General features: G+C 39.1%; 1 long non-coding RNA gene across 1 annotated transcript in view; it reads left to right on the top strand.

The window, feature by feature from the left end:
- The first annotated feature begins 2,054 nt into the window (after positions 1-2,054).
- LOC123387343 overlaps positions 2,055-23,076 on the top strand; it is a 34,628-nt gene continuing 13,606 nt past the window's right edge. Inside the window, exon 1 of the long non-coding RNA XR_006601773.1 lies at positions 2,055-2,206. This is a non-coding gene — a long non-coding RNA (uncharacterized LOC123387343). The remainder of the gene's footprint in view (positions 2,207-23,076) is intronic.

Genomic DNA, 23,076 nt, shown 5'->3' with positions numbered 1-23,076 from the left:
TAAACTTTAAAAGTTGTACCTCTCTGATAAATATGGTATATTCTTATTGTTGTGATCTTCATTTTAAAAAATGAGAGTGAAGGTGAACATCTTTTCCATATGTTTGTCAACTATTCAGATTTGTTCTATGCTGTTCATGTTTTCATTTCTCTCCTTTTTACTATTGAGGTATTAGCCTTATTGATTTGTAAAGCCTCTTTGTATATTGAACCATTAGCCCTTTGTTATATATGAGGCAAATATTTCCCCCATTTGTCCTTGTTTATTGTATTTTTATGATACAAATTTCTTAATTTATCAGTTTTTTTCTTTTAAGACTCTTGAACTTGGCTCCATTTGAAAATTCTATCCCCCTTTCATTGTCCTTTCCTTATTAGGCAGAGAATTTCTGACATCGACACCACATAACTTTTCACAGTAAGTCTATTGTAACTAAAATCAGCAACCAAGGGAAATTAATCATTTGGAAACAAGGCCATAGGGCTTTGTTGGATGCTTCATAACGTGATAACTGTTGGCTGGATTTGATACCGGTTCAGTAGGTGTTTCATGCTCATAAATAAATCCTGTTCCTTAGCAGATGGTGTCAGGGTGGAATTTTTGTAGTATGGGACAAGTTAAAGAAGTATATAAATAACACTGCTTTTGATTCCCAACTTCTGAGTTACAACATGTGAATGGTTTAAACAGGTGCAGCCATGTTAATACACTGGCAGGGTGTGATTGATCTTGTCAGTGTCAACCCCAGGCAGCAAGCAAGATAAATAAAAGCATTTCATTAGGGCACTGAGCGACAATCAGAATCCTTGGGCCTTCCAAAAGTTTTTCATGAGCCAACTCCAGAAATTTTGAAGTAGAAGACCAAGCCTCACGGTTTATAGAAGGGACAGGGTGCACACAGGAATTTAAATATTGATAAGAGACTCTGTTTTTCAACTCCCATTAAAATCATCCCTGCACAGTTTTATATAGCACTCTGTTTCACCTAAAGGACAAAGATGAAGGTTGTAGAGGACTTCCCAGCAACTTGTAACTATGATTCAAAACTGTCTCCTCTGGGATCTATTTTCCTATCCATTTGAAGTAGATTCTTGCTTCTATTCAACTGTTCAGAATTTTTAAAACTCTTCTAGAGACCATCCCAGTAGTTTCCAAATGGGAGGCTGCCCAATTTGCAAGCTGTTTAATAAAGCCATTTAGATCTTCAAATTTACTCAGTTGAATTTTGTTGTTTTTTTTTTAACAGAAGAGTTCCTATTGCTTTTCATCCGCCAGCAGTTTGTATTTTCATATTTTGGGTATTCACAGCAGTTCCAATAGGTGCAGTGCTATCTTACTATTGTTTTAACTTGTAATTACCTAACGATATATGATGTTGAGGATATTTTTGTATGATTATTTACTATCTGTATATTTTCTTTGGTAAGGTGCATATTCAGACAGACAAAAATCTAACCAGATTTTTAATGGGATTTTTTTTCTATTATTGAATTCTGAGAGTTCTTTGTGTATTTTTAATACAAATCCTTTATCAGATGTGTATTTTTCAAATAGTTTCTCTCAGTTTGTGCCTTGTCTTCTATCTCTCTGAACAGAGTCTTTACACAGAGTAGAGGTTTTAAATTTATAAAGTACACATTTTCAGCTTTTTTGTTTTGTGGATAGGCTTTTGATGTTTAGTGTTAAAAGTTATCACCAAACCAAACGTCATGTAGATTTTCTTTTATGTTTCCTTCAGAACTTTCTATGTTTGCATTTTAAACTTGGCTATGGACAATTTTGTGTGCATTTCGGTGTAAGTTACAGTTTGTGTCTGATTCATTTCACCCCATATGATTTCCAGTTAAATTATGGTTTCCTCAACTATTTTTAGTAAGACACCGGGATTTAGCTTCATTTCTGTTCGAATTTCAAAGTTGACGGGATTCAGCAGGACTGTAGGGAAAAGGTGCCACCTGAGCTTAGCAAGTCCTGCACTACCCTAAGGGCCGCCAGGGGGCAGCCGAGCACCCTCCGCTGACCGCCCGCGCATGCGTGTTCTGGCCTGGACGTGTCTCCACGTGCACGCGTCTTCACGAGCACACTTGACGGAAGCCGGGTTTCCTCAGGACCTGCAAGGAGGCTCAGGCTCAGTTTCAGGATGAGGTGGGGTCCCCACGACGGTGACAGGACCTCGGTTTCCTCAGGCCCCGCCGGGGAGGAGAAGGTAAGGAGAAGTGAGAAGCAGCTTCCTCTGTGCGGTTGACTACTCAGGGCCCTTTAGAGGAAGGACTTGATGTGGCGAACTGTGGCGTTTTTAGTTTTTGTCAGTGGTGTAAGACGGTGTCCGTGTGGCTCTCCGGTTGGCCCGCACCGTTTAGGCGCGTGTTCATTAATGGACTCTCCATCTTGCTGCGTCGAGCCGTGTGTCGGGGTTTAGGCCAGGACCGCTCTGCTGGGGTTACTAAAGCCTCCTAAGGGAGTCTGATGTCAGGAAGCCCAAGGCCTCCCGCTTCCTTCTTTCTCGTCGCTGCTGTTGCTACTCAGGGTCCTTTGTGGTTCCACACACATTTGAGGATTGTTTGTGTTGTTTCTGTAAAAAATGCCGTTCGAATTTTGATCAGGATTGCATTGATCGCTTTGTGTAAAAGGCCATCGTAACAAAGTTAATTCTTCCAATCCATGAGTAGAAACTGAGAGAAAATTAAATTAAAAAGTGAAACTCTTCTCTCCTCCTCTCAGATGAACCGTGTGTCAAGCGAGAAGACAAGGTGTTAGCCATTTCCCACTTGTCATGCTTCTGTGTACTAAGCCTGTTCCCTTCCTTTTGTTCTTACTTCCCTTCCACCAGGGGTCATTCTAGAGAGAGAGAGAGGTTTTCTTTTTCTTTTTCTTTCTTTCTTTTTTTTTTTTTTTTTCAATTTTTAAGAAATGCTGTAGTGGGGCGCCTGGGGGGCTCAGTGGGTTAAAGCCTCTGCCTTTGGCTCAGGTCATGATCTCAGGGTCCTGGAATCGAGCCCCACATCGGGCTCTCTACGCATCAGGGAGCCTGCTTCCTCCTCTCTCTCTGCCTGCCTCTCTGCCTACTTGTGATCTCTGTCTGTCAAATAAATAAATAAAATCTTAAAAAGAAAAGAAATGCTGTAGCAGGAATCATTAGTAAAGATTAGGAAGCAGGTTTCCCATCCCCATTTTTGCAAACACAGTGATAGAAGTATTGCAAGACTTTTGGAAGAGGGGTGGTAGAAGGGCCTGAACAGTGAGGCCATTTACCTCCTTCACCCACCAGAAATACCAACTATTTACCTACCTTGAGTTTCCTTGACAAAATGCTAATGTTAAATGTAAGTCTGATGTTGAAGGACATTTTAAAGTACATAAACTCAATGCTGAAATGACTCAAGTAAAATGAAATGGTATTTTTGTTAAGTCATGAAACTAATTTTGTGAATAAGGCTGCTATGCAGGAAAGGGAAGATATGAGTTTGATTTTATGAAAAATATCCAGTTTCTCCAAAATAACCTTTTTAGCCTTTTTTTTTTTTACCAGTTCAAGGAAAAGAAAGCTTTGACCCATAAACACAAGACCCATCTGACAAATATTCCTAATTGGCAGTGTTCAGCCTAAAAATAAAAACATATTCTATCATATTAACTTAAAAAGTAATCATATAATTAATAGGTGAAAAACAGAGAGAAAGATTGCTGAAGATTAAGATTAAGCCCTGCAGAAGCGAATGTTCTAACTAGAAATTGGTTTAATTAATAGCACATTTTACATAATGATTACAGTGTAATTGCGCTGACTAGCAGAGTGTCATTAAATATATCCATGCTCCTTTACAACACCCTAAGGCTAAAAATAATGAGTTACATTGAAAATCACTGTGCAACAGGTTCATAAATAACATTTAAGCCTATACAAGGCGAATACTTATAAATAATAAATATTTGCCTTTTGTAATTGAAGAAAAAATGACAGCCTTCTTTTTCTACTACCTTGTAGATTGCCATGTTATAATGCTGAAAAGATTTTTCCCCTTGCTTTCTCTAGAAGGTGTTGAATAATTTATTCAAATGCTAATATTCCACGTAGTCTGACTTTGAGGAACAAATATTCCTACATAAAGAATAAATGCCAAGATGCTTATTACCTCTCTTGCTTTACTTTACACCATGTATCCCCCAAAACTACCACAGTCTATTACACCTGTCAAATGAAGTTAGTGACCAAATTTTCTTGCAGAGAAGAGCATTTTTCTTTATTTAAAAATTATCCCTTCTCCCCAAATGTTCATCATGCTCAGGGTTGTTACAGAGCAGCAGCTGCTCTGTGACTTCAGAAAGGAAGTCGAAGATGCCTGATAACTTCTTAATCTCTCATTCTTCTCCTGAGAATCAATACCATCTGATAATAACTAAAGCACTTCCCTGTCCATGTAGTTTGCCCTGGCAGGGGCTCAGGTCTACCAAAGGTCATTGTTCAGGAGCCTTATCTCCTTCATCTCCTCGATTCCAAAATGGAGTTGTGTTTCTCCAGGGCCCAGCAGAAATCAAAACACCCCTTGCCCAGCAGCCTTAGGTAGGTTCTGAAAGTTCCCCAGACTTGCATTTCTGGCCAGTGGCTTCTCTCCAAGGATGGTGGGAAAGAGGGATCTCCAGGCTATATAGAGAATATGATTTTCTGTGGGAATTATGGTAGCCATGGAGGTACAAAGAAGTATCCCAGCTCTTTAGCAAAGGACACAGGAAGAAAATGCCTCCTGCTGCTGGTGAGTCCTCTGGTGAGTGTGAAGCAGGTCAACCTTATTACCTCCCGAAAACACAAGAAACCTCAGTGCAGGGCCCGTTATAGGAGGTCACATCAGGCTTCTCTCATGCTTAGGATGGGAGCTCACTCTTCTGTGAGGGGAGGTGATGTTGCTTAGTGATGAATAAAAGGCTTTAGCATTAGCCAGAACTCAGTTCACGTTCTAAGTTCACTACTTATTAGTTGTGTGATGTTGCATAAGTCACTTAACCTCTCTGAGCTTTAGTTCCCTAATCTGTGAAGTGGGATGACAGTGGTCTGTGCTCCTAAGGAGTAAATGAAAAACACTTCTAAACTTGAAAGCTCTTAGCATAGTGCCTCCCAGTTCATAATAGCTGAGTATATGGTAGTTATTATTTATCTTATGTTTAGAATTTTTCTCTATTTAGCCAAAATCCATCTCCTCCTCACTTTCATTCATAGACTCCAATTCCTTGTGTTGATGAGGGACTGGAGTTCCTATATTCAACCCTACCCACTCATAGATCCAGAGCAGCCAGAGGGGACCCTTTCACAGAACAAATGATACCTGGATTAAAGCCCATCTTGATGTTCTATGGGTCTTAGGAAACCCAAGGGCTAGAATCTTTTTTTTTTTTTATTAACATATGGTGTATTATTAGCCCCAGGGGTACAGGTCTGTGAATTACCAGGTTTACACACTTCACAGCACTCACCATAGCACATACCTTCCCCAAAGTCCATAACCCTACCACCCTCTCCCTCCCCCCTCCCCCAAAGCAACCCTTAGTTTGTTTTGTGAGATTAAGAGTCTCTTATGGTTTATCTCCTTCCCGATCCATCTTGTTTCATTTATTCCTTTCCTACCCCCCAAACCCCCCCCCATGTTGTCTCTCAACTTCCTCATATCAGGGAGATCATGTGATAATTGTCGTTCTCTGATTGACATATTTCGCTAAGCATAATACCCTCTAGTTCCATCCATGTCGTTGCAAATGGAAAGATTTCATTTCTTCTGATGATTGCATAGTATTCCATTGTATATATAAACCACATCTTCTTTATCCATTCATCTGTTGATGGATATCTAGGTTCTTTCCATAGTTTGGCTATTGTGGACATTGCTGCTATAAACATTCGGGTGCATGTGCCCCTTTGGATCACTACATTTGTATCTTTAGGGTAAATACCCAGTAGTGCAATTGCTGGCTCATAGGGCAGCTCTATTTTCAACTTTTTGAGGAACCTCCATGCTGTTTTCCAGAGTGGTTGCACCAGCTTGCATTTCCACCAACAGTGTAGGGGGGTTCCCCTTTCTCCACATCCTTGCCAGCATCTGTCATTTCCTGACTTGTTGATTTTAGCCATTCTGACTGAGGTGAGGTGGTATCTCATTATGGTTTTGATTTGTATTTCCCTGATGCCGTGTGATGTGGAGCACTTTTTCATGTGTGTGTTGGCCATCTGGATGTCTTCTTTACAGAAATGTCTGTTCAATTCCTCTGCCCATTTCTTGATTGGATTATTTGTTCTTTGGGTGTTGAGTTTGATAAGTTCTTTATAGACTTTAGATACTAGAGGGCTAAAATCTTTATACCTGCATGATCTTTCCCTTGCTTGCCTTTTCAGCCTCATGATTTGTGCTCTAGGGGTCCTAGACTTTTTTCTGTTCTTCATACAGGCCACATTCCCTCTGGCCCCAGGACCTTTATAAATACCTTGCCTGGAACTCTCTTCTTACCTACTTTGTGTAGTTAGCTCTTTAGACTTCAACTCAAACAAGCCTTCCCTGGGGAGGTCTTATACTAACTCCCTAAACTGGATCATGTTCACCTCTCTTCCTACTATCCCTTCACAGAGTTGATCATCATTTGAAGTGGTATATTTCTGTGATCATTTGATAAATTACTGTTTCCATTAGTAAACTGTATTTCCTCTGAAGACGGGGACCATAGATGTTTGGGGCTCAAATGGGCTTTGCGCAGTACCTGACATCTGGCCCTCAACAAATATTTGGAGTGAATGATGGAGGGAAGGAACTAACACCCATTTCCACATGAGAGTCTTCCACATACTTAAAGATAATGCTTATCCTTCTCTTTTCCATGATTTAATTGTCACAAGATTAATGATCTCAGTGCCTCATGTATTCTTCATCATGTTACCCTTTAGAACCCTCAACAGCCTTGTGCTCCTACTCTGGGAAGCTGAGTATAGTGAGAGGATTGCTGCTTGTGATTGTAGATACTGTCTTCCCCCTAGCACACTCAGAGGTGAGGTGAAATGATGTGATATACACACATACATGTAGTTTTTTTTTTTTTAAATAATGCAGATTTATTTTAAAAATCTGGAAAATACAGAATAGAAAAGTGTAAAGAGAACAATTCTTAGGGTGCCTGAGTCAGTTGTCTGCCTTTGGTTCAGGTCATAATTCCAGGGTCCTGGGATTGAGCCCCGTATCAGGCTCCCTGCTTAGTGGGGCATGGGCTTCTCCCTCTCCCTCTGTGCCCCCTGCACGTGTGCTCTCTCTTTCGCTCACTCTCTTTCTCAAATAGATGAATAAAATCTTTTTTAAAAAATAAGAAAACAATTCTTAGGCACATAATTCAAAGAAAAACACAATTTAACAATTTATAATAATACCTGTATTTTTTTTTCTGTGAATAAGTTTTGTAAGTATAAGGAAGGATTATATTATAGTGGAAATATACTCCCCACACACACACACACTCACACACATCCCACTTTTCACCAATATTAAATCATAAAATATTTCTATATTCTTACATTACCTTACAAATATCATTTTAAATGGTGCTGTATCTGATATTTTGCTGCTATTCAGAATAAGGCTCTGATGAGGAATGGAGCATGGGCAAATCAAACACTAAACTCCCTTCCCTTTAGAGTAAGGCCTAAACAAATAAGAGATTAGTTTTCTCAGATAACAAAGAATCTGGAGATGGGCAGTTGCTGAAAATGCTTTAAATAGCTTTTTTCTCATGGTTGCAGTGTAATTGCTGTAGCTCCTACCGACACATTTCTATGCAAGGCAGGAAGAAGAGGGAAAGGATGTTCCACATCTGTCCTTCCCATTTATCAGAAAAAGCCAAAGCCTTCCCACTGCTCTCAGCAGACTTCCACTTAGGAATCCTTGACCAGGCTCTTTATGACCAATGGTAGTAGGAAAAGCTTCTGGAAAAGTGAGCATTTATTTTTTCCAAATAGGTTTGAAGCAAGCAAGGGAAATTGGGTGCCTTTCCCATGTCCCATCAGGTTAATTCCATTCCATTTGATTCTCAGCTCTTTAATGAAAATTATAGAAACTTTCATAAAGACTCTTTCTTCCTTTTGTTTCCTAGCTTATTAAAATCAACCAGATAAACAGTGATTCTTAATCAAGAAGTTTATAGAGATATTTTTGTTAGCCACAATGTTTATGGCAGTGCTATTGTCTTTGGTGGACAGGAACCAAGGCTGATGAACATCCTCCCATGCACAGGAAAGCTGCACAGTGACCTGCCCAGTACCAAATGCCAATAGTATCTTTACTGACTCCCATTCAGTGGGGGTCATGGAAATTCCTTCATTAGAAACTGGGAAGGAAGAAAGGAAGTAAGGAAAGAAGGAGGGTGGGTGGTGAAGGAAGGGACAGAAGGATGGATGGAGGAGAAGAAAATGAACATTTTGTCATTAACACTACAAATGACAGAAGACAGAGAGTCCTTCTCAATTATGGTATACAACTCTGCTCATACTACTTTCTTCTTCCCAACCCACAATCTATATCATATCAATATAGACAGACAAGATTATTTTAACTGCCCTCCTAGAGAAGTATTTAAGAAAAGGAATGGGAAGAGATCTTTACTCTTTCTGGCTTTCAGAGGGCTCCTCCTGGGACTTTGGGAACCTGATATTGTTTGCAATTTGTTCTTCCCTGGAGGAGGTTAGGAAAAATACAAAGGCCCAAGATAGGTACTGCGCTGTGTTTAATGATGATAGGCAGAGGTGGGAAAGCACAGATCAGCTTCTTCCTCTCAGCAGAGCCTGGGCTATTAGGAGAAGGGAATTTAGTGTTTGATTTGCCCATTCCCCATTCCTCATCGAGGCTTCGGTCCCAAATTGCTAAACCTCCATTCAACAGTTAAATTAAACATAACTAACTTTGTTGATATTATTTCACAGCCGAATAACTTGATATTCATACTCTTTGTGTGTTCAATAAGTACAGAGCTCAGACACATTTTTAAGTCTCAGCTGGTGATGAATTCTGCTGAGCTAAACTTGTGTTTCACAGGATTCTGCTCAGCTGAGACGGGGTACGCTATTACACTGTAAAAATAAGCTTCAAGCCATAATTTTGATGGGCCCCTCATAGCAAGGAAGCATCCTTCTTCCCCTCCTCCCTCCTCTTAGCAGTGACTCCCATTTGCACACATCCTAACCTAAAGGAATCCCATGCAGATGATAGTCCTTTACACCACTGCCTCCAAGGAGCCAACAGTGGGGAACTTGGACTCCCAAGCCCTCTGTGTTTGCCCCTCTCTGCCTCTGCAGGGACTGGGGACCATAAGCAGGACACTTAATATCTGGTAGTCAGGTTCCTTGTCTGGCAGATAGGGGAGATTAAAAACCCTGCCTTTCTACCTCACACATTCCCTGTAAGCTCAGTTATACGAACTATTGAAAACATGCTGCAAACTGTCAGATGTTATTCACTATTATTTACATTTTCACCTGTAATTGGAGTCCTATCCTCTAAACATGACAGGAAGTACCTAATAAATATTTGAAATGAATAATAAATTCATGTGTTCATTTATTCATCAAACATGTATTGGGCACCTTCTTTGTATGAAGGCCTGTGCTAAATACTATGGGTATAAAGAAAGACATTGTGTTCTAGTTTGAGAGATAAACAAATAAATAATTACAATACAGTAAGATCTACACTACATAATGGAGATATAGAAAAGGTTTTTGAGCATATGACATTTTGCCCAAGTGAGCAAGGACCGCTTCACTGAGGGGGTGGGCTAGTGGTTGTGGTGGGGGGGCGCTTCATGAAATGTGTACCCAGCATCTGCTGAAGACTTTATAAACATTCTTTCCTTTAATTGTCATGGCAATCCTGTGAAGTAGGTGCTATATCTGTTTTATAAGTGGCAAATCCAGTGCCTGAATAAGTCACCCAGTTTCCCAAAGCTGGGAAGGGAGGACCCTGGAGAGTGGAGAAACTTGACAAATGCTACTTCAGCCAGATAGTCAAGGTCAACATCAAAGTAAGAAGTCATGTTGATAGTATGTATACTTGATATGATGTGATAAAAATGGCACCTCACCTTTGTGCTCTTCCTCCTCAAAACCCATTACCTCTGTCTAGTCATGAGAAATACATCAGAAAAATCCTAGTTGAAGGACATTCTATAAATACTTGACCAAAATTCCTTGAAAGTATCAAGTTCATCAAAACTGAGAAAGTCTGAGAAACTGTCACAGTCAAGAGAAAACTAAGGAAATATGAACACTAAATGTAATGTGGTATCTTGGATAAGATCGTAGGACAAAAAAAAGACCTACTTAGAAACTAAGGAAATTTTAATTATGAACTTCAGTTAATAATGTATCAATATTGGTTGATTTATTATAGCATATATACCATACTGATAAAAGACATTAATGATAAGGAAACTGGTTTGGGAGGTATATGGGAACTCTGTGCTATCTTTGCAGTTTTTCCATAAATTCACAACTCTTTTAAACTGAAACATCTATTAAAACACAGTATTACATGCTTCCTCTGTGCCAGTCACTATGCTAGATGCTTTACACACTGCAATGACTAAAATGAAAGGTCGTTCTCATATTATTCTGTCCCCTTATCGACCTACCAAGATTTATACCAAAAGTCCTTTGAGATAAAGGAAAATGTAAAGACTCAGTGCAGTCCTGACATATAGTAGGCAGCTAATAAATATTTGCTGATGTAAACTAATACTTATCATTCACAAGAGAAGCCCCATGTTAGGACTCAGAGATGCTACCTTGTTTGGGCCTGGTGTGGGTCAGTGGGAATGCTGCCCTTGGACATGGATGATTTTAGTTTGCTCACTTTTCTCTTCTTAATAGAAAGTTAGTCCCTTCCCAGTGTGCCAGTGATCACTAAGAGATAACCAAGGGTATCTGGGCGAGTCACTGAAGGATGTTCATTCCAATAATCCTTTAGTCCTGGCCGGGCAACTCTGAATGGGACCTAGACCTCATCAGTGTTTTATGCTCTGTGGGGGACCTATCCTTGCTTCTCTCAGGACAGTCTTATAAAACCTTTCAAAAGACAAGAGCTTCTTGTCATGATTAACCTTTGGAATGAGCACTAAAAATAATTTTGCATTCACTTTAATAGTTCAGGTTTTAAGGGGAAAGACAGATGGGTGTGGCTTCTTTAAGCATTTTCTTTTCCAAAGCAGTGGAGAGGGACAGAAAGACCCAGACGGAGTTTTTGGTTGTTGAGCTGAGATTTAAACATTTAACCATTTCCCACACCCTTTGTTCTCCTTGTACTCTCTATTCAAAGCAATTTTCATCTTACATACTGAATATTAGCTGGTGAACTAATTTCTCAGGAAAAATGTCATTAATCCATCAGGACTCTTCATTCCGTTTTTTAAAAACTACCCTTGAATACCTTCTGTTTTAATATATGACTGAATCCTATGTGTGGTTTGTAGAGTCTTAATGAACTTAGGAATTTAAAATCCCCCTTGCAGTTTGTTTTCAGCACTATCACATAGAAAACCATAGAGCTCTTCACAGTCCTGCCAGAGTTTTCTCATACAAAGGGACCAAGCTAAGTCCTGTTGACATTGGACATTAACATTACTACACCACTTGGCTGAGTTTGTACCCTGTAACCTGAAGCAGCCCTGTCAGCCACCTGCATATACCTGTAGGATAGAATATTAAGCATTCCCTCCACCAACACCAGTCATGGAATTTGGAAACTCGAGGCTGAACAATTCCATCCTCAGTCCCTGGAGATGTATTCCCATTCCCTATGTCCTAGTTTTCACTCTTATTATATAGGCACACGTGTCAGTGTCTAACTCGGAGCTTCTCTCAGGGTAATGATTTACTCATCTCCAGCTCACCCACAGTGCTCGCACAATGCCCATGCAGAGTACACATGTGCACACATGCTAAACAGAAGGGTAAAGACACAGGAGCCCTCACATACCTATTTTGTCCCAAAGTCACTGCTATAGACATGGATGGCACTTGATGCTTAGACAGAGAGCGGGGATTAAAAAAGAGCATCCCCCGCACACTCACTCTGACTGGGCAATGATATAATTTCCAGTCTCACGTCTCTATTTCAGACCACATATGGCAGTAATATTGGCTCTTCCCCACCTCAGCCTAACCATGACTAAACAGGTTGATGGATGTCATGCATCTTATCATCATACATGCATATTTTTAAATATAATTCACTTTTGATCTGCACCCTTGTGCAGTGGTGAATGAAAACAGTTAAGATTTCTTCCACTGTCTGCCTTTAAATGTATTAAACAGCCCTGCTGTCAATAGATTATATTCTTGTACAATGATAATAGCCCCCAAAACTAAGAGGCCTTGTCAGGAATTGCAGTTGTCACAGTTTGATGGGAATGATTTTACTTGGGGTTCGTCTGCTGCACAATCATCTCATAATCTGGATATACATCACAGCATGACATGTAAATTTCCTGCTACTCTGCTTTCATTTCCAGAGGCAGCAATCAAATGAAAACCACTCAACCTCACCCAAATGTATAAATAATTTTCATTCAAACATATTAACAGTCAAAATATGAGAATTTATCACAGAGTGCTAGGCCTTTTAAGAAGCAATAAAGACTTTACTTTTTAAGCATATTTCTCCTTAGAAAAGTAATACGAATAGTAACTTGCAATTTAAAAATCGCATTTGAAAGTCCACATAGAAACCACCTAATCGGCAAACTTAAGGGATGCAAGTTCTTTGCCATAGGTTCAATGCTTGGAGGAAAAGGAATGAAGGAAATATCGTGTAATAGAATTGCATGTGGATTACTAATCACCTACATGAAAATACCAATGTCTAAAAAGGCTGATTTATTTCATTTTCACCAAAAATACCTTTTGTGCTGCACAATTAATAGATTACTTTTTCTAAAATAAAAACACCTTATGCAGCAGTGATTTTTATACCTTTTTTTCTTCTAATAAACATTAGATTTTAATTGCAAGCAACCTCCTTGGGGGTTAGGGAAAGCCCATCAAATCGCAGCCATGGACGTGGCTGACTCTTCCCCAATGAAGGCTGAGTTTCAGCCATACCACCTGTCAGTTACCAGGGAAGGGAGAAACATAATCACAACTGAATAAAAAAAAATATTTGTCTTTGGTGCTCAGTTATGAAATCAAATGAGAGTAAGGTGCTGGGTCACCCCTGGGCCTGGTTCAAGGTGAGTAAGGGGGTGGCTGCAGGGAGTATTCTTGAAGGAGAGGACAAGAGCAGCAGAGTACTCACCACTGGAGCCTGGAGACTTATCAGCCTTGCCTGTATAATTTCCCAGGGAAGCTGCTTCCAGACTAAACCTTCAGATGCAAACTTTGTGCCCGGCCAGATGGAGGTGCTAAAAGACATCATTTGACCAATAAGGTGCTGTGTTGACAAGAGTTTATGAGATATGAAACAAAATCCAAAAAGGAATATAATATTCTGACACATTTAATTCAATAATCAATCTACTCATATTTCCAAAAGTTACCCTCTATATTTTAGAGAAGACAATACTTTGTCTTCTGGGTAAAAGTCAAATTTAAAGATTTCTGTTGTATCCTCCAGGGCACCTGAGGAGTGGAGGGTGGTTCAAAATTGTGGATTGGGGAGGGGGAGTTTGGGATGGAGGGCAATCCACTTTTACCATCGATGCTAGCACCTAAAAATTTGGCTGCTTCACTTTAAATTTTTATAGCTTTATCTTCCCCCTTCTTGCTCTCTGTACCACCCCCCGCACCATGTGCAAAAACTGCTAAGATGACAATTTTCTCTATCTCCCCAGTAAGTGTGTCTGCAGAAGTAGAAGTACCATAACCCGGGGTACAGCAAGCTCAGCCATTTGAAATAAAACTTTGCAGTACTAATGTTTTTGTAACTGCTTTCATATTGTAATGATATTTTTCCAAGCACTGGTTTTATTTGATCTTAAATACCTTTTTGGGAAAGTCCAGTGAGCTGACTCTAATAAAATCATGCTATTGAAAAAAGGTTTAAGTAGAATGTTCAGAATAAATTACAAAACTGCATGCAAGAATACCAGCTAGTGCTGTAATAAAAAGCTGAAAATGAGTATTCTTGCAATATATTTTAAAGAAGTAGTATACTTTTTTGTCCATTTTTTTTCATTGAATGTTTCATAACAGAATGCCTCCATGTCGTGAAAGGAGGGGAATGCATACCAAATGAACAAACTGCGGAAAAAATTGCATTTAAGGGAAAAAAAAAAACCTTGACTTTTGGGGGGAGTATAGAATATATTTCATTTCATTTTCAATAACTGTTGGAAGATAATAGGAAATGTAATTTCTTTCCATTTGCTCTGCCAAAATACTTAAATTACATCATACTTATCCTGTCATATTTTTCCCCCAACATGTTCAGAACTCTTTAATGGATTTTGCACTCCTTATATAGGCACTAAGGAATGGATCTGGTTTAAAAAAACAGAGATGTCCAGAAGTAGAGATTTCAGGGAAACTGTTAGATGATCTGGGTGGAAGACACAGGCAACTGTATATCTGATTATATACTTCTGATTGCATATCAGAAGTAAGGAGCAGTAAGTAGCAAAGGAGAAGTAAGGAGTAAGGAGCATGAGGAGTGGAGGTGATTGTATCTTCCTCATTACTTTTGAAATCCTAGGTTCAGCCTAATCAGCCTCTTCTTTAATCCGTCCACCCCACAGAACAGTTTCACAAAAATTGGATGCTGAAAGATCAAAGGACTGGATGACAAATTTCTCCTGTGGCTCTGCCATTCCTGTCGTTTGAAAGTCTACTGTGTTCTGGGCATTGAGTCAAGCATTGAGCTTATTGAGCTACTGGTTCTATAAAAAACAATATTTCTGTAAATCCATTCAATTAACTTATAAACCCAAATTCACTTCTCTCACCTCCAGGTAAAACAAAAGCAATCATTCCCATCCTATGGAGAGAAACTGGAGCAAAGAAAATGTGGCCATAGTATAATGGACAAAATCTAGATTATGATGGACACTGGTGGTGGCCTAGCTAGCATTCCTTCTCCTCATCTGTCTTTCTTCCTCATAGAACCTGATTATATTCAGGAATCTATTTCTCTTACACACAGCCATGCCCCTCAGGAAAGTCTGACCCAATCTGCTTCTAAGATATAGGTTGATTGGTCATGAGCAACTGTTTTCCCTTTGCTGTTGCTGAGTTTGAGAAAGGACATGGGACCTGGACCAGTGAAGTGGGAGAGGAAGTCGGCTGGGGCTTCTTCAGAGAAGAGTTTTCTTGCCAACCAAAGAAGTGGTCTTTCTTCCTCTGGAAATTTTGTTATCTAATGTAACTCCTTAAGGTGTAGCATCCACTCTGCCTAAGATGAACTAATACCAGTGATGGCAGAAATAATGCTGGATTAGTTTCCTAGGGCTACTGTAACGTAGTGCCACAAACCAGATATTTTAAACCAATAAAAATTTATTGTCCCAGTTTGGGAGACTAGAAGTGCAAATCACAGTGTCAGCAGGGCCCTGCGCTCTGATGGTTTTAGGAGAGAATACTTCCTTGCCTCTTCTAGGGTCTGGTATTTGCCCCCAATCCTTAGTGTTCCTTGTCTTGTAGATGCATCACTCCAATATCTTCTCCCTCTGTATCTTCATACTGTCCTACATCTAGGAATGTCTGTCTCTTTGTCCAGTATTCCTTTTTAGTAAGAATGGCAGTACTATTGGATTAAATCTCATTCTAATAACCTCCTTTTAACTTGATTACTTCTGCAAAAGCGCCTTTTTTTTTTTTTTTAAACACAAACGCCACATTCTGAGGTACTAGAGGTTAGGACTTCAACATAATCTTTTTGTGGGGAGAGTGACACAATCCAACCCACAAATTGCCCAAATAGTGGGCAGATCTGAGTTTGGATAGGCCTTGATGACATCATTACACCTCTGAATTAACCAACCTTGAAACCTGTCTTACCTCAGAACTTGCCAATAGGTAGGATATGCAGTATGTGAGAATCCCTTTCTTTATTCTTCAAGTCAATGTGTATTGAGGTTTGTTACTTATAGCTGAACGCACCTCCACTGATGCAGCAGATGTTGGATAAAAACAGTCCTGATTCCGCCATTTAATAGCTTTATGTCCTTGGGAAAAAAATCACTTAAACTCTCTGAGAATACCTTCTGCATGTCTAAATTGAGTCAAATATGATCTCATATTTGCCACATAGATTGATGAGATAAACATATAAATAGCATTATACAGAAAAGATGCTCAGTAGGTTGCTGTTAGGCTCTTTTTGTTTATATTTTATTTATTTATTTATTTATTTATTTATTTATTTATTTATTTAAGAGGGAAAAAGGGTGTGGGAGAAGGGGCAGAAGGAGAGGGAGAAAGAGTACTTTTTTTTTTAATATATTAACATATAATGTATTATTTGCCCCAGGGGTACAGGTCTGTGAATCATCAGGAGAAAGAGATTTCACAATCCTGAGTCATGACCTGAGCTGAAACCAAGAGTTGAACACTTAACTGACAGGCATCCCATTTTTTTTTAGAGTGTTATGCTCTTTTTAAAAACTACCCATGTGACTCTGGAAGAATGAAAACAATACCATACAATCTAGTTTTAAAGGGATTAATGAGGGGCACCTGGGTAGCTTAGTTAAGCATTTGCCTTCAACTCAGGTTGTGTGTTGAGTTCCCTTCCCAGTGGGAAGTCTGCTTCTCCCTCTTCCTCTGCCTGTCCTCCCAACTTGTGCTCTCCCTCTCTCTCTCTGAAATAAATAAATAAAATCTAAAAGAAAGAGAGAGAGAGACTAATGAGAACCAATAGTTCTTGATGGTTGTTACATTTCAAAACATATCATTTTGCCCAGGTTCTTCATTGTGGCATTCTGCACCTGTGCAAGCCTCTTTGCAATCTCTGACAGTCACTTCTTTGAGAGGTATTTGATCTTAATGGTTAAAAGTATGGGCTCTTGAATCAAACCACATGGATTCAGATCTCTGTTCTGCCACTATCTGTGTGTGACCTGGAGCAAGTTATTTAACCTTTTGGTGCTTTGGTTTCCTCATCTCTAAAAAGGAGGAATAGCAATGATAACAGTTTTTACAACATAGGTGATTAGTACAGTGTCTAGCATGTGGTAAGCAAATTAAACATGCACTCTCTTTTCCTTTCAATCTCCATTATTGTCAGCACTCATCTTGGGATGCTACCACCAGTGCTTTTGAAACTTCAGTATGTGTATAAAAAGCACTGGTGATGATTGTTATAAATACAGATCCCAAGCAGTATCCTTTCCCAATCCGGTGATTTGGATCCAGTAGGTCTGAGATGCACTTTTAACAAACACTCCAGATCACATATTAAGAAACTGTTTACTTTTTCTTCTTAGAAGTCATGAGACTTGGAAGGAATTATTTATCTTGGAGATATGTAGTTCTCTTATCCTTCCTTGTTAGTCTGAAAGCTTCTGGAAGGCAGAGGGATCATATCTTGCTGTCCCTACCCACCCCCCACCACATTTCTAGCACAGTACCTTGCTCATAGTAACTCAGAAGGGTTTACTAAATCAATTTACAGTAACCTCAGATGGTAAAGAAGCTGAAGTGGTCACAGAGAGGTAAGGGGATGGAGGTCAAGCAGAAGGAAAACCGTCTCATCTTCAACTAGCTATTTAATAATTCCAAGAAATTCTTTAGGGGATAACTGTCTTGAGCCAGCCCCGGCACCAGGTTTTGTTTCTGTGAGCCCCACAATGTGACCCTGGATAGTGGAGTCACTAGGAAGTTCTGGGATTCCAAGCTGGCTTTACTTCTCAGACCTTTATTAGCCTGGGACACAGATCCTTAAGTCTTTACACCAGGTACAGGAGGACAAAGAGGTCAAAATGCCAAATGAAAAGCTGAATTTGGGCTTCTTATTGTTACGGGGTGACTCAATTAACTAAGCTCTCTTAGGGGCAATTTGAGCAAAGAACATTTACAAGATTGTTTTGTAAACTAATTAATGTTAATACATACAGCAATATATAGCCACTATTTATCGAATGACTAGATGAGCCAGGTGTTTTTCATGAATTATATCATTAAATTCTCAATAATTCATACAACTAATATTTGTTTAGCATCTACTTTGTACCAGACTATCAACCAAAGCCAATATGATATACTTATCAATATACATATAACTATATCTCATATATGACTATTTATAGAGAGAAATTTCCTAGAAAGACTGGAGGCTTATAAGTATAAAACATTGGGACAATGTCTGACACATAGCAAACACTATAAGCCATTATCATCATCATCAATTATACAAAACATATACTGTTACAGTGGGTTTTTTGGGAAACATTGTGGGTGAATGTTTCTTCCTTTTGCTTGTTTGTATTTGCCAAATGTTTTACAATAAGTATGCAGTGCTATGGGAATAGAAAATAAAATTACTTATTTTATAGGTTAGTAAGGTATTTCTCTTCTGAATCCACACATGATAATCACACTGTCTTTGACAGCACCACCTAGTGGCTCAACAGAGTGTCACTGAAGAAGATCCATTTTTTCCCCACCCACCTCTTCTAGACACATTTTCAGAGACACTGTTTATCAAGACCCATAGGAGGAGGGCTTCTAATATGTTCCATCTTCACACAGTATCCTACTTAATGTTTGGCCAATGACTAGTATGCTTAATTTCTGTGCCCTTATTGGTCTTTAGGACTCTGTTTTTTCTTGGGGGATGATTTTATTTCTTACAAGACTTTGATGTTGGTAACTTTTTCTCACAGAAATACAATTTAGGAATCCAGTGACATTCATAACATACACACAATAGAAATATTTTATTTCAGAAATATTCTTACAGCTATAGATAAAAAAGATTACTAGGCGAAAGTGAGTTTAATAGTATAAAAAGCATTTATTGAGGACCTACTAAGTGCTAGGCATCAAACAATGCTGCAATGAAAAGCTGAAGAAGCATACTCGTTTTCCTCAATAAGCTATTATTGGATACTGAGGTTTAATGCCCTGTGACACAGCAACTTATGCATGAACTCCTTCAGTCATTTGACATGTATTTATTGAGAATATACTATGTAACAGGCACTGTTCTAGGCACTGGGGAAATAGAAAAGAATTAAGTAAATAAAGTTCCTGCTTCTATAGTTTACAATCTAATAGGGGGGAGATAATTATACAATTAATATAAGATATGGTTATGATAATAAATGCTACAAAAAATAAAGTGAGTTAAAGGAAAATAGAGTAGCAGGGTTGCTGCTTATATAGGGTAATCAATGAAAGCTTCTTTGGCTAGGAGTATTTAAGAAGAGGCAAGGATGTGGTAAGGGAGTAAGCCATGTGGATATGGTGGAAGCAGTAATAGTATGTGTGAAGGTCCTGAGGTTGGATTGTGCTCCATCCATTGACAGACTAGCAAGGAGATCCATATGACTGAGCAAATTGAGCTAGGGAGGGGTGCTTGGGTGGCTCAGTGGGTTAAAGCCTCTGCCATCAGCTCGGGTCATGATCCCAGGGTCCTGGGATCAAGCCCCGCATCAGGCCCTCTGCTCTGCGGGGAGCCTGCTTCCTCCTCTCTCTGCCTGCCTCTCTGCTTACTTGTGATTTCTCTCTGTCAAATAAATAAATAAAATCTTAAAAAAAAAAATGAGCTAGGGAGAGAGTAACAAGTGACTAATTTGGGCCAGATTTTGTAGGACCTTGTTGGTGATGGCAAAGACCTTTAATTTGATTCAAGGGTTAATGGTAAACCATTGGCAGGTTTTGAGCGGAGGAGTGACATTCTCTGACTTACATTTTAAAATATCATTAGCTGCTAAGTAGATATTAGACTGCAGGAGGACAAGAATAGAAACAAAGAAAGCATGCAATAATCAAGTGAATGAATATCTGTGAAACAAGTGAATGCATGGGTAAGATATAAAAGTAGAACAGAATAGATATGTTCAGTTACATCTCTGTGTTATAAGAACGGCTCCTCATTGGAGGTGAGGCCTAAACAGGGATTTGCTTTTTATTTTCAGATTTGAATTTTTTGGCAAGGAATGTTCTTCCATTAAGAGACCCATAATATCGATGTCTCTCTTTTGTGATGTTAACAGCTTAATAAATGCCCAAATCAATTCATTCATTAGTAGTTGCAAAATGGTGATATTCTCATTCTATCTTTTCATTTATATTTATTAGCTGGAATACGTTTATAAAAAGAACCTTTCCATCATTTTCTGTTCGCTTACCCAGTTGCATAATTCACATAGAAAAGGAAGATAAATGCTTGATTTTTTTTTCCCTTTATTTTCAGTTTTCGGAACAATGAGTTGGTTGACTAGCATCTTTCCATGGTGACAAATTGCTTGCTTGTTTTCCTCCTCTTTTTCTTTCTTTCTCCCCCAACTCCACTCCTTTCTTCCTCTCTCTCACTCCCTCTTTCATATATTTCCTCTCTTCTTTCTTTCTGTCTCCCTTCGTCCCCCATTTCTCCATTCTTCCCACCAGTCCCCTTTCTTCCCCTACCCTCTTCCTTCCACTTCCCCCTCCTGTCTCCTTTTCCCCATTCTCTCTTTATTTTTCTTATTCTCTCTGTTATAAACTCGTCATTTTAAAACATATTTAATGAACTTTACTCAATTGCAGTTATTACCCATAGGGATGCTTAAATTGTTCCATCTTTGAGGAGAAGCCTCTTCAAGTTGGCTGCTGAACTCTTTGGATGGAACCCTGGTAGCTTTTGATTGCTTCCTTACTACCCGACACAAACTGTGATGAGCTTGACATGCACTTTTCCTGTCCTTAACTTGGCATCAGATTTTCTCTAAAGAGCCCTGTTCCTTTTAGTGGGAGATAGGACACCACAATCTGAGCAGTAGGAGTGAGTCATTATTTCTGTGTTGGCCATTGTTTCTTGGACAGAGATTGAAATTTTTTAAAAATAAAACTAATTATGATTTTATATTGATAATTCCAATTTAAATGAGACTTTTTACTCCTTTTCCCACACTGATAGTCTCAATTCACAACAACTCCAAAAATAATAGAATTATAGTAACCTTTGATTACTAATTTGCTTTATTTCCCCAAAATATACTCGACAGTCTTGTAATTAACTATATCAACGGTACCAACAACAACGTGGTTACTGTAAATAGTTTTAAGATTCTTTTTCAGTTCTTTTCGTCCTAAAGGTATCTCACCCTAGGGGTGTACAGGCAAGTTACTGACATGTAATTTTTCAGTAAATCTAAAATTGTTCTAAAAAAAATAAAGCCTATTTGAGACACCTGGGTGGCTCAGTCAGCTAAATGTCTGCCTTTGGCTCAGGCCATGATCCCCATGTCCTAGGACTGAGCCCCACATTGGATTGGGCTCCCTGCTGGGCAGGGGAATCTGCTCCTCCCTCTCCCTCTGCCACACCCCCTGCTTATGCTCTCTTAATCACTCTCAAATAAATAAATAAATAAATAATCTTTTCAAAAAATAAAGTCTACTTTAAAAGAGAGAGTGAAGAACATAATTTCTCATTGCTTAAGTTCTTCACTTTTTTTTTTTTTTGTGGTAAATGATTTTGCCAAAAAAGGAACAACATTTACTTGCTTTTGAGTAGTTTATACTTCCTGCTCTCTCCCATACAAGGAAGCCTGTTCTAGGTTTTGGAGTCAGATGGCCTTCCGTTCACACCCTGGCTTTGTGTATCCCTAAGCTTCGGTTTGTCACTGGTAACCCCCTTGAGTGAGGGTCATGTTGATGAAGTGACATAATGGCTGGCCAAGTGCCTCATCCACCATAAATGCTAGGTAAACTGCTGCTGCTCTGCACTGGTATGCCACAGTGCCTCTCACTATGGGTTAAAGGCTGGAATTTGGAAGTGGGAAAAATATTTTTAAAAAATAAGAACAAAACCCTTAACCTTAATCATGAGTTCATTTTTCTTAAACAACAAAAATCACTAATTCAATTCTAATTCCTATTCTAACTCCTCTATTTGAAATGTATAGGCTAGGGACTAAAATAATGCAAAACAAAGTGCTATTTTTATCCTGTTGCTTAAGTTAAAATTTTAGACAGAAAAGAATTTTTTTTGCCTTTTTAAAAATAGAGAACATGTTTGCAATGTTTTCATCAATCTATGAAGCAGAAAACGCTGTAGCAAAAACCGACTCAGGCCCATGAAATCTCTGTTCCAAAGCATCAGCATTACCCATCCAGCTGCTACATTGTAGCTGTAGCTGTGGATGTGTGCAGAGGAGTCTCTCAGGACCACCAAGATTCTCACACATCTGGATCTTGCTCACTGGCAACTGAGCCTGATATTTGCCATTGCAGTACATGCAGTGTCACTAGGGCAATCTACTTAGCAACACACAGATTTTGTTCCATGGTAGAAATACCAAGGCTGAATTCTGCTCAAATCACTATGCAGCAGCCACTAGGCCATTTGCTATTTTTAACCAATTTTAATTGCTCTAAAAACTGGCAACACCTCTCTTTTCAAATCAGAGTGGCTGCTACTAAACTTGGAGCTACATGAACTGTTGTACCTTCCACACACACTTCTGGGGGGGGAGTTTGGCAGAAGGAAGTACATTTTTAAATTTTAAAAATTGTAAATAACATGATCTTAAAGTTTCATTCTGTGCATTATCTAGTTTGTGGCCCAAATAGTCCTTGACTTCTCTTCTAGTCTGACTGATGGTATTGTAAATGTTCTGTTTCTTTCAGCATCTGCATATGTGGAGGGTAAGCAATAAATATGAACTTTTTAAAAAGTATATTTGTTCTTTTTTTTTTGCAACACTATTTGAGACAATAGAACAGAAACAATTGTTGGCCAAAACTCTTTCTAAAATGACCTTTGGGGTGCCTGGGTGGCTCAGTGGGTTAAGCCGCTGCCTTCGGCTAAGGTCATGATCTCAGGGTCCTGGGATCGAGTCCCGCATCGGGCTCTCAGCTCAGCAGGGAACCTGCTTCCTCCTCTCTCTCTCTCTGCCTTCCTCTCTGCCTACTTGTGATCTCTCTCT

Source organism: Mustela putorius, unplaced genomic scaffold (genome assembly GCF_011764305.1).
Source record: "Mustela putorius furo isolate JIRA1106 unplaced genomic scaffold, ASM1176430v1.1 tig00003853_pilon_pilon_pilon, whole genome shotgun sequence".
Classification (NCBI taxonomy): domain Eukaryota; kingdom Metazoa; phylum Chordata; class Mammalia; order Carnivora; family Mustelidae; genus Mustela; species Mustela putorius.
The sequence above is the reverse complement of the archived record's forward strand: the minus strand, read 5'-3'. Positions and strand labels throughout refer to the sequence as shown.